The sequence below is a fragment of the Etheostoma spectabile genome, unplaced genomic scaffold (genome assembly GCF_008692095.1).
Source record: "Etheostoma spectabile isolate EspeVRDwgs_2016 unplaced genomic scaffold, UIUC_Espe_1.0 scaffold00570095, whole genome shotgun sequence".
In the NCBI taxonomy this organism is placed as follows: domain Eukaryota; kingdom Metazoa; phylum Chordata; class Actinopteri; order Perciformes; family Percidae; genus Etheostoma; species Etheostoma spectabile.
This window is the reverse complement of record NW_022605528.1, coordinates 9,418-21,294: the sequence shown is the minus strand read 5'-3', so window position 1 is coordinate 21,294 and position 11,877 is coordinate 9,418. Positions and strand designations below refer to the sequence as shown.

The following is an 11,877-nucleotide window of genomic DNA, read 5'->3' as shown; positions in this document are numbered from 1 at the left end:
CTATACAAATTTGCTCAATGTCAAAGGATGTAAGCGGACATGGGTAAAAGTTGCAGAGGGTAGAGAACTTGTTAAGTTAAACATACAATTTATTGTTTTTTAATTCATGATGCATTATTCATATCGGAAATAAGAGCTCTTTGAGGTCTGTTACAGTAAGGAATTTGTTGGAGATGCCTGGGATTGAACCCCGGGTCTCATACATGCAAAGCATGCGCTCTACCATGAGCTATATCCCTAAATGCTCTCTGATTTGTTGTGATTTTGTGTGCCTTCAATATAACACATGTGGATATTATGAAAGCAAACTGCCAAAGAAACACTAGCAAACACTTTGAAAGGTTCCATGGTGTAATGTTAGCACTCTGGACTTTGAATCCAGCAATCTGAGTTCAAATTTCAGTGGAACCGTTTTTAAGCCACAGCACAGGTGAAAAAGATCAACCTTTCAACTTCCACATCTAGTTAAAGTGAGCTTACAGGTTCAAAATGGAGCTGAACCCGGGGAGGATTCCTCCCTAACGGCCGCTCTGCTCTGCTCCGTGCCCCTGCCGTCCGGTAATAGTTAAAGCAGATAAAAACCTAAAGAACACTCAAAAGCTTCAAGATAAACTTTTTAAGAAGCTTCTTCACATTCAAGAGAAGGCCTAGTTCGAGCCAGCCTATGATTGATTCATGAATCATTTCCTGTTATTAATATGTAGTCAGTCCCATATGGTCTAGCGGTTAGGATTCCTGGTTTTCACCAGGTGGCCCGGGTTCACTCCGGTATGGGAATCAATGTCTAGCCGATGAAGGTCTGCGGCAAGCAAGTCTGTGTCATGGTCCTGTATTAAATGGAGCTGTATTAACCCTGAGCTATATATGCCCTGATATCCATTTCCCAAACCTAACTCATGTAATGATATACATAGACAATATATGTCTCAATGATCAAACATTGTTAAACTTTAACTAGACATGGTGGTGGAGAAAATGTGACTATCTGATACCAGACTTCTTGCAGGTTTATAAACAAGTCATATATGTATTTATTTGCCCTGTTCCTGGCATATCTATGGAGTATTCATAAAATCACAGTTTTATTCAACGTGTCAGTCCCATATGGTCTAGAAGTCTGGATTCTGCCTAAATAACCTTTACATACATTCTTAAGGAGTCCTCTGGAGACTACAATCAGTAGATCTGAGAAAGCGTTCAGTTGGTTTGATTTTACATTCATTTGGCCTAAGTGGTGTCCAAAAGGTCTTGGTTGCTGCTCTTAAAGACTTCTAATAGTAGAAAACCCTGGTTTTCACCCAGGTGGCCCTGGTTCAGCTCCGGTATGGGAATTGGTATTTAGCTGGTGAAAGATCTGCACGATCTCTGACATTGGTCTGTATTAAATCAGAGCTGTAGTTATGTACGTAAAAAGGCAAAAAAAAGTGGAAGGTTAACTCAAGAAGTGTTTAATAAAGATTAGCAGTACAGCTGTATCTGTATCTGTAACCATATGAATTATCTGTATCTGATCTGGAAACCGGAAGTGGACAGGATTTAACCTGGAAGTGGGTTAGGTTGTCATGAAATGGGTGGGGACTCTGAATCCAGTGGTCTGAGTTCAAATCTCAGTGGAACCTGTTTTAAGCCACAGCACAGGTGAAAAAGATCAACCTTTCAACTTTCAACATCTAGTGTAAAGTAAGCTTACAGGTGTAATGTCCTTGGTCATTTAGACTGTAAACAGTATGTTGGTGGGGGCATGTTGAGGAGCCACCTGGTTGTTAATGTAATCAGAAGGAGCTCCAAATTTGACAGTATTGACTGGAAGTGATAGGCTTTGACTTATATGGGGGATACACACTTTGCATTCAGTCACCATAAAAATTAGGGATCACTGAAATTTGAACTTGTTGTTGTGCAGTCAGGCAGAGTATACAGTGCTCATCCTTTGGGCAGTATAGTGCATCAGAATTGCTTGTTGAATAGTTTATTAGCTTTGGAACCCCCCTTTCCCCACAGCTTCAATTGTCAGATATGGGTGGGGGAGTGGGCACTGTGTCCAACCCTTTCTGTGTAAAAAACAACTAAAGAAGTCTCTTGGATAAGAGACAAACTTCTGCGGAGGACCTTTTACCAAGTCCAATGTCCCTTGGCCTAGTTGTGCACTTTTGGGGTAATAGCATGGATCAAGAACCAAAACGGACACATCTGGATCATTGTGGGAATTGTACGGCAATATTCGACACGTTTAGACCATGAAGACAGTTATCAGTTTATTTCCCATCTGGCAGGTTTATTTGTGGACTCAGTTGGACATTTTGAAGATAATTGCACAATGTTGACCCAATTGTCAGTCTATTTCCAATGCCATACCATTGTCAAGCACATTGCCACCCTGGTGACTTTCTTCCATGTCTCCATGAACCCATATATTTGGACTGACAGTTGAGAAACCTTCCCTTGTTAACTATGACATGGATGATGAGAATACAATAGAGTGACATGTTTAATTTAGTATATTATAATTTTTTAAACAGGTCCTACTGTACATCTGTTGGATCTGTTAGGATGGCCGAGCGGTCCAAGGACCTGCGTTCAGGTCGCAGTCTACACTGGAGGCGTGGGTTCAAATCCCACTTCTGACAACCAGTGTTTTCATCTGGAACTAATGTCTGACACATGATATCGCGATTAAAGAATTTATCAGTTATTTGTATGTAAGAGGACAAGAATGTGCCCAAGAAACGCAATTGCAAGTGCAGCGTTTTGGAGCATCTTTCTTGTCAACACATGAAAGTTACCATGTGTTTGTACACAGTAGCATATCTACTGCTGTATTCACTGTCTGTGGCAAGTCCTTTAAAACCTGTTTTTGACTTGCTTTTTTCCACATCCTCTGAATTTAGCTAACAAAATGACTTAAGTTGGCCTGTAATTGTTGCTTTTTCATCTTTGTTGTGATTGTTGTGTGCCTTTAATATCACACATGTGGATAATATGAAAGAAACTGTCTAGCAAACCCTTGCAACACTTCTGAAGGTTCCATGGTGTAATGGTTAGCACTCTGGACTCTGAATCCAGTGGTCTGAGTTCAAATCTCAGTATCTCCGGATTCTCCCTAACGGCTGCTCTGCTCTGCTCTACTCCGTGCCCCCGCTGTCCGTAATAGTTAAAGCAGATAAAAACCTAAAGAACGCTCAAAAGCTTCAAGATGAAATTACTTAAGAAGCTTCTTCATTCACGTCAAGAGAAGGCTGTGTCCAGCCAGACTATGACTTGATTCATGAAATCCCTGTTATTAATATGTGGTCTGTCCCATATGGTCTAGCGGTTAGGATTCCTGGTTTCACCCAAGTGGCCTAGGTTCAACTCCTGGTATGGGAATTGGTATTTAGCCGGTGAAGGTCTGCAGAAAGATCTGTACAATCTCTAACATTGGCCTGTATAAATCAGAGCTGTAGTTAGGTAATCTAAGTTATGTGTTTTCCCTTGCAAACGTTTTTTTCCAATAACATTAACAAGCATACCGTTAGTTACGTTCCTTGTGTTTGTCACGATTTGGGGAAGTAACATTTGCAGGTAGTGTGGCCGAGCGGTCTAAGGCGCTGGATTAGGCTCCAGTCTCTCTGGAGGCGTGGGTTCAAATCCCACCACTGCCAACTGCTGAAATGTTACATACATTGGTACAGCACCTTGGAGTAGAGTTTACCAAGGAGCCTGAGCATAGTGATACTCCTGTAATGGGCAGATGTCATTCTTCTTGAAGAGGGGAGCAACCACCCTGGTCTGCCACTCCTTAGGCACTGCCACAGACCTCCACGCAATGTTAAAGAGGTATGTCAACCAAGACAGCCTCTCCTTACAATATTTCTCAACGAATTTAATCAATCCTGGGGCTTTGCCACTGTGGAGTTCTTTAAACAGTAAAACAAGGATATTTTTACTACTGTAAAAACTAAGTTACAGTAAGGGTATTATACTGTAAAAAAAAAATGTACAGTTATGATACTGTAATCAGGAAGTCACAGCACGTTACCAGTAAGTTAACGCAAATTTACAAAAAAAAGTCTAACAGTGTTCAGACAAACATCATTGACTTTCTTTCTTGTAAAAAAAACACAACTTCCTGGACTTCTTACAATATAGTCTGTACATGTCCCTTGCTTCCAAATTCCCATTTTTCATGGGCTGAATCTCAACTATCACTGACTCTGCAGAGAGAGCCAATCAGAGCTGATCAGCAACAGCTGTGCTACCTGCATGATGGGTTTTTACCTGGCATGTAGCACAGGAACCAGTTCCTTGGTGACTGGGGAGTGATGGCAGCTGTTGGGTCTTTGTTGTTTGTGTGCTGACTGTTTGGATTAACAAAGGTTGTTACATTTCTTCTGTTTCAAGCTTGTATTCAAATATGTAGTGGAGTATAACAAATGTAAAGAGTAGGGTAAATTACACAATTACTGAAGTGAAATTTAGCTGGAACAAGTTCATGATATGTGCCGTCAAATAGCAGCAGAAATTTGATTAACAGCAGTTGCATTGTCCTTAGGCTTGAGTTTGCCAGTTGGCGGCACAAATGAAGAAAGACATGATGATGAGCTGCAGAGGAGAGGAGAATGATTAGAGGTAAGAACGTTAGTGACAGACTCTTTCAAGAGCTTCTTACGGACACTAACTGAATTTATTTTCTGCCACAGATGTGTCCCAATGATCTCTCCATGAAGAGGGCCTTCGCACTTCTCCAGTCAATGGAGTCCAAGTTGATCCAAGCTGCTAAAGAAGGTGAGCAGGTTCTGTGAAACCATAATGGGAAAATGCCGCAACTGTTTTTACAGCTGAGGTTCTTTGTGGCACAATGTAGTAAATAAGGTTAAGTTGTCTGGCTTTTGGAATGGGGATTCCAACCCATGTTTAAACTATTTTGACCATACAATGTGGGTATAAAGCTGGCTTAATTAATCAGACATTCATGTGTTTATTGAATACAACAATTGGGCTTACTCAACTTCGGCCTATAGCCACATCACTCACACCGTATGTCTAATATTGCAAGTGTCCAACAGTTACATGAAAAATAAATTAAGATTAAACTCTTTTTATATTGTGTGGCTTTGCTCTCAAAAGCAACAGAATAGCTAAGGTAGCTTTGTATAGATCGTGGAATTTCCCAAACCAAGTGAATGCAGCACTGAACACAACTGCTGTGCTAGCTTAATCTCAATTCAGATTCTGTAATGTTGTAAGCAAACTTAACTGGCCTAATTACCAATGAAGTCTTTTGGGGCTATAAAGTCTTAAAAGGGAAGTCTTAATACTTGCTTTGCTTTTAATAAAAACGAAGAAGCCTTATGGTAAATTCTTTACAGTATTATTGTAAAGGGTAGTTGGGACTTAACGATTTCTTCATATTTTTCAGCACAACTGGAAACCAATGAAGTGGAAGCTGAGGCAGCTATTCAAAAACTTGCAGATGTTCAATGCCCCTGAACGGCCCCAAACGGCTCGAAACCAACCAGACGCTGGGCGACCAGGCTGCCAACCAGACGCTGGGCGACCAGGCTGCCAACCAGACGCTGGGCGACCAGGCTGCCAACCAGACGCTGGGCGACCAGGCTGCCAACCAGACGCTGGGCGACCAGGCTGCCAACCAGACGCTGGGCGACCAGGCTGCCAACCAGACGCTGGGCGACCAGGCTGCCAACCAGACGCTGGGCGACCAGGCTGCCAACCAGACGCTGGGCGACCAGGCTGCCAACCAGACGGGGCGACCAGGCTGCCAACCAGACGCTGGGCGACCAGGCTGCCAACCAGAGCTGTGGGGCCAGGCTGCCAACCAGACGCTGGGCGACCAGGCTGCCACCAGACGCTGGGCGACCAGGCTGCCAACCAGACGCTGGGCGACCAGGCTGCCAACCAGACGCTGGGCGACCGTGCCAACCAGACGCTGGGCGACCAGGCTGCCAACCAGACGCTGGGCGACCAGGCTGCCAACCAGACGCTGGGCGACCAGGCTGCCAACCAGACGCTGGGCGACCAGGCTGCCAACCAGACGCTGGGCGACCAGGCTGCCAACCAGACGCTGGGCGACCAGGCTGCCAACCAGACGCTGGGCGACCAGGCTGCCAACCAGACGCTGGGCGACCAGGCTGCCAACCAGACGCTGGGCGACCAGGCTGCAAACCAGACGCTGGGCGACCAGGCTGCCAACCAGACGCTGGGCGACCAGGCTGCCAACCAGACGCTGGGGGACCAGGCTGCCAACCAGACGCTGGGCGACCAGGCTGCCAACCAGACGCTGGGCGACCAGGCTGCCAACCAGACGCTGGGCGACCAGGCTGCCAACCAGACGCTGGGCGACCAGGCTGCCAACCAGACGCTGGGCGACCAGGCTGCCAACCAGACGCTGGGCGACCAGGCTGCCAACCAGACGCTGGGCGACCAGGCTGCAAACCAGACGCTGGCGGACCACCAGGCTGCCAACCAGACGCTGGGCGACCAGGCTGCCAACCAGACGCTGGGCGACCAGGCTGCCAACCAGCGCTGGGCGACCAGGCTGCCAACCAGACGCTGGGCGACCAGGCTGCCAACCAGACGCTGGGCGACCAGGCTGCCAACCAGACGCTGGGCGACCAGGCTGCCAACCAGACGCTGGGCGACCAGGCTGCCAACCAGACGCTGGGCGACCAGGCTGCCAACCAGACGCTGGGCGACCAGGCTGCCACCAGACGCTGGGCGACCAGGCTGCCAACCAGACGCTGGGCGACCAGGCTGCCAACCAGACGCTGGGCGACCAGGCTGCCAACCAGACGCTGGGCGACCAGGCTGCCAACCAGACGCTGGGCGACCAGGCTGCCAACCAGACGCTGGGCTGGGCGACCAGGCTGCCAACCAGACGCTGGGCGACCAGGCTGCCAACCAGACGCTGGGCGACCAGGCTGCCAACCAGACGCTGGGCGACCAGGCTGCCAACCAGACGCTGGGCGACCAGGCTGCCAACCAGACGCTGGGCGACCAGGCTGCCAACCAGACGCTGGGCGACCAGGCTGCCAACCAGACGCTGGGCGACCAGGCTGCCAACCAGACGCTGGGCGACCAGGCTGCCAACCAGACGCTGGGCGACCAGGCTGCCAACCAGACGCTGGGCGACCAGGCTGCCAAGCAGACGCTGGGCGACCAGGCTGCCAAGCAGACGCTGGGCGACCAGGCTGCCAAGCAGACGCTGGGCGACCAGGCTGCCAAGCAGACGCTGGGCGACCAGGCTGCCAAGCAGACGCTGGGCGACCAGGCTGCCAAGCAGACGCTGGGCGACCAGGCTGCCAAGCAGACGCTGGGCGACCAGGCTGCCAAGCAGACGCTGGGCGACCAGGCTGCCAAGCAGACGCTGGGCGACCAGGCTGCCAAGCAGACGCTGGGCGACCAGGCCGCCAAGCAGACGCTGGGCGACCAGGCCGCCAACCAGACGCTGGGCGACCAGGCCGCCAACCAGACGCTGGGCGACCAGGCCGCCAACCAGACGCTGGGCGACCAGGCCGCCAACCTGACGCTGGGCGACCAGGCCGCCAACCTGACGCTGGGCGACCAGGCCGCCAACCTGACGCCTGTTACCTTGTCAACCTGATGTGCCTTTGACATGTTTCTGCATGTACCTACAATCTGTGGTGATATTAAACTGAACCAATTTACCATACTTCTCTGATAAATTCTAAGCTATGAATGATTTAATCTGCCTGGAAGCACAACTGTTTCTTTTTGCCATTACTTTATGCATGCCTCCAAACTAAAACAATTGCACAAAAGGTGATCACTTTGGGATCAACACTTGAAAGTTTACATGTTAAGTTTCTTTATCAGAAATGAGTTTCTATTAACAAAAATAACGAGTTTAAAATTTTATGATTTAAATTTATGAATTTTAGGTTTTTTTGTTTTTTTTTAATTATATATTGGTTTTCAACGTTTTGACAAACAAATGCAATACAAGACAAGAACAAGAGAACAATCCAGCTCTTAGAGTTACATACCTATATACGAGCATATGCGTACACATACACACATATACATACCTACCAAAGAGAAAAGAAGGAAAAAAAAAAGACAGCAATGGAAAACAAATGGTCTATACCAAAACATTTCAGATGTTTACAATTCGGTCATCCTCAAATTACAAATCCTCTCCGAAGAAGAACCGAAGTTTCAAAACCTACATAAGAAGTAAAAGGTTCCAAACTTTATAAAAGTTATTTTCTTTATCGTGCAGTTTGCTCGTCAAGTAGTCCAGAGATATAAAGTCCAGTACTATATTTAGCCATTGTGATTTACTTGGTACTTGTCAGAAATCCAATTCAATACCACACATTTTCTTGCACAAAAAGTAAGCATTCTGTAGAGTTGATGCTGATATTTACCAGTAATACCGGCGTCGGTTAAACCAAGTAGTAAATACAATGGGTTAAATTGTGTGCAAACAGAGAAAATCTTATCTAATTCACATTTTATTATATGCCAAAAATGTTGAATTTCCCTGCAGGACCAGTAACAATGTGTAAGACTACCAATATCCACTCTACATTTTAGACAAAATGGTGAGAGGCTTGCATTGAATTTACTTCGCTGAGAAGGAGAAATGTGCGCACGGTGTAAAATTTTAAATTGTATGGACTTAACCCGATTGCAGATACTTAAAGACTTTACATTCTTCCAAACCTCATCCCATCCCTCCTGATTTATTGCCCACTGCAATTCCTTTTCCCAAACTTTTAGGTGAAATGTATTTGGTGAGGGGTGCTCTTTCAGCAAGTTGTAAAAGACTTTGAAGTTTTTACCCTGGGGGAAAAAAGCTTTTTTCACACACTGAAATTGTTTGGTCCACATCGAGTGCGGTTTTTTTCTGTATGAAATCTCTTATTTGCAAATAACGAAAAAAATCCTGCCTCCCAATATCATATTTATCCAATAGTTGGGAGAATGATAATAATGTGTTACCTTCCATCAAGTCAGAAAGCGTACGAATTCCCTTATTGACCATATTTTGAAGCCAGAGTCCATGGCGCCAGGTAGAAACATCGGGTTATCACAAATAGGTGTAAGAGGAGATATAATTTGGAACCTGTCCTCAAGTTTTTGGACCATTTGCCATGCCCTCACAGTGTTAATAGTAATGGGGTTACTGCAGTACGTTTTTAAAGTATAGTTTTTTCCCAAAAAAAGTAAGTTTTTTAAAGGGAACCTGGACATAGAGCTTTCTATATCAAGCCAGCAGGTATAGATGGTTGACGTTTAATGTGCCTAGTGGCATGACCTCAGATTTGTTGAAATTGATTTTATAGCCCGAAAAGCCCAAACTGTTAATGGTCTCTATGAGATGCGGATAGAGTCCTCCTGAGATGAATATGAGCACGTCGTCAGCATATAAAGAAATCTTGTGTTGTCTCTCCCCAATGGTCAGACCACATATCCCCCATGGGTCCGCACCGCCTCTGCCAGAGGCTCCATAACCAGAGCAAAAAGCATGGGCGATAGGGGGCAGCCTTGGCGTGTTCCCCTTGGCACCCGGAAATTTGGCGATCGTAAACCATTAGTAATAACAGTGAGCAAGGCTCGCTGTAAAGTAATCTGATCCAATTAACAATTTTTCCCCAGGCCAAACTTTCTCATAGCGTAGAAAAGATATGACCACTCAACGCGATCAAATGCCTTTTCGGCGTCTAGGGAAACAACTAGACCAGGCATTGCACTTTGATTGAAGAGCTGGATCACGTTGAGCAACCTACGCATGTTATTAAAGGAGCAACGTCCCTTAATGAAGCCAGTTTGATCCTCATTGATAAGTGTGGGGAGTAGGATCTCCAAACATTTCGCTAATATTTTTGAAAGGATCTTTAAGTCTACATTTAATAAGGAAATTGGCCTGTACGAGGCACAATCTTCCGGTGGTTTATTTTTTTAAGTATTAGAGATATGTTGGCTTCCCTCAATGACATGGGCAAGTGACCTTTTCGAAAAGAGTCGTTAAACATGTGTAGCAGCGGTTCGACCAGTAGGGTGATGAGCTCCTTGTAAAATTCTACAATAAGAGAGTCAGGCCCTGCTGTTTTTCCAGACTGCAGACCTCCAATGGCTTCCGTGACTTCCTTAATGGTATATAGGACTGTCTAATGTTGATTTTTGGATTTCTGTCAAACAAGGAAGGTTAAAGTTGGAAAAAAAGGTGTCCATTAGCTCTGTAGTGTCATTAGAGATCTGAGACTCGTAGAGATTTTTGTAAAATCTTTTGAAGGTGTTGTTAATATCATCTGAGTCAAAGAGTTGTTGGCCATTCCTGTCGTTAATGAATGCTATATTTTGAGAGTCTGATTTCTTTTTGATCACGTATGACAAATATTTCCCAGGCTTGTCACCGTGTTCATATAGTTTTGTTTTGCAAATCTCATTTTTTGGAATGACTACATATTAATAACAGCGATTTCATGAATCAATCCATAGTCTGGCTGGAAACAGGCCTTCTCTTGAACGTGAATGAAGAAGCTCCTTAAGTAAGTTTTATCTTGAAGCTTTTGAGTGTTCTTTAGGTTTTTATCTGCTTTAACTATTACCGGACAGCGGGGGCACGGAGCAGAGCAGAGCGGCCATTAGGGAGGAATCCTCCTCCGTGTTCAGCTCCATTTTGAACTGGCGGTAAAAAACTTATATTGGAACTTTATGATGAATAGAAATGTTGACAGGTTGATTTCTGTTAATAACAAACACAACTATAGTCAATAGAAAAAGAAATATATATATGTAGAGCCGTCTTGGTTCATCTTTCCACTGTTCCTACAATCACCACTCTGGTCTGGTTGGAAACTAAAGGATCTAAACTAAAGGATGTTCCTCTTTAATAACAGGTCTATCTCTGTAGGGATCCATTAAAACAAGTCAATCATTGGCGTTATTCTACGAGTCAGATGAATAAATCAGCTGTTTGCTATTTGAGCTGCTCTGTTTCCTGCTGCTCCGTCATTCTTTAGGTGTCCTCTGGAAACAGGTTGCTGTCCTTTACGTGTGACATCATCAGTGTCTTTGCTTTAGTCTGAAGAAACTCCAACAGATTTAAAACCACATGCAGTCACAGAAAAATACAACCAGGAATAGAAAATGAAAATGAAATGAAATGAAAAGTCCCCAAGTAGGAAAATATAATGTTAATCTACCAAACAACAATAACTGGAGAGCATCCAATTAAACATGGCCGACTTTCAGTATGTCAATAATGAAGAGAGGAATGTTTGGACATATTACAGATTAATTTTATTTTTATTTAACCTTTATTTAACCAGGTACAATCCCACTGAGCTACAGTAACTCTTCTTCCAGGGAGTCCTGGCAAGACAGGTGGCAATAAGTTTCATAATACATAAAAGTCAGGATAATGGTTCCATACTACACCACGAATCTCTATGGATATTACAACACAACAAGACATTACAGTTAACTTAAGCTAATGCAGACATACAACTTAAAATCAGGTTCCACTGAGATTTGAACTCAGATCACTGGATTCAGAGTCCAGAGTGCTAACCATTACACCATGGAACCTTTCAAACTGTTGCAAGGGTTTGCTAGACAGTTTCTTTCATAATCTCCACATGTATGCTAGTAAAGGCACACAACAATCACAATGAAGATGAAGAAAAAAAAAAACAATTATTGGCCAACTTAAGTCATTTAGTTAGCTAATTTTTCAGAGGATGTTAAGAACAGGTTTTGAAGGACTGGCCACAGACAGTGAATACAGCAGTAGATATGTCTACTGTGTACAAACACATGGTAACTTCACATGTGTTGACAATAAAGATGCTCACAAAATGCTGTACTTACCATTGAGTTTTGAGTTTTGCGCACATTCATTTCCGCTTA

General features: G+C 44.8%; 2 non-coding genes across 2 annotated transcripts; one reads left to right on the top strand and one right to left on the bottom strand.

The window, feature by feature from the left end:
• Positions 1-340: 340 nt before the first annotated feature.
• trnaq-uug (transfer RNA glutamine (anticodon UUG)) lies at positions 341-411 on the top strand. The gene has a single exon. It is a non-coding gene; the product is annotated as a tRNA-Gln (tRNA).
• An 11,073-nt stretch (positions 412-11,484) lies between these two features.
• Positions 11,485-11,556, bottom strand: trnaq-cug (transfer RNA glutamine (anticodon CUG)). The gene has a single exon. It is a non-coding gene; the product is annotated as a tRNA-Gln (tRNA).
• Positions 11,557-11,877: the final 321 nt, after the last annotated feature.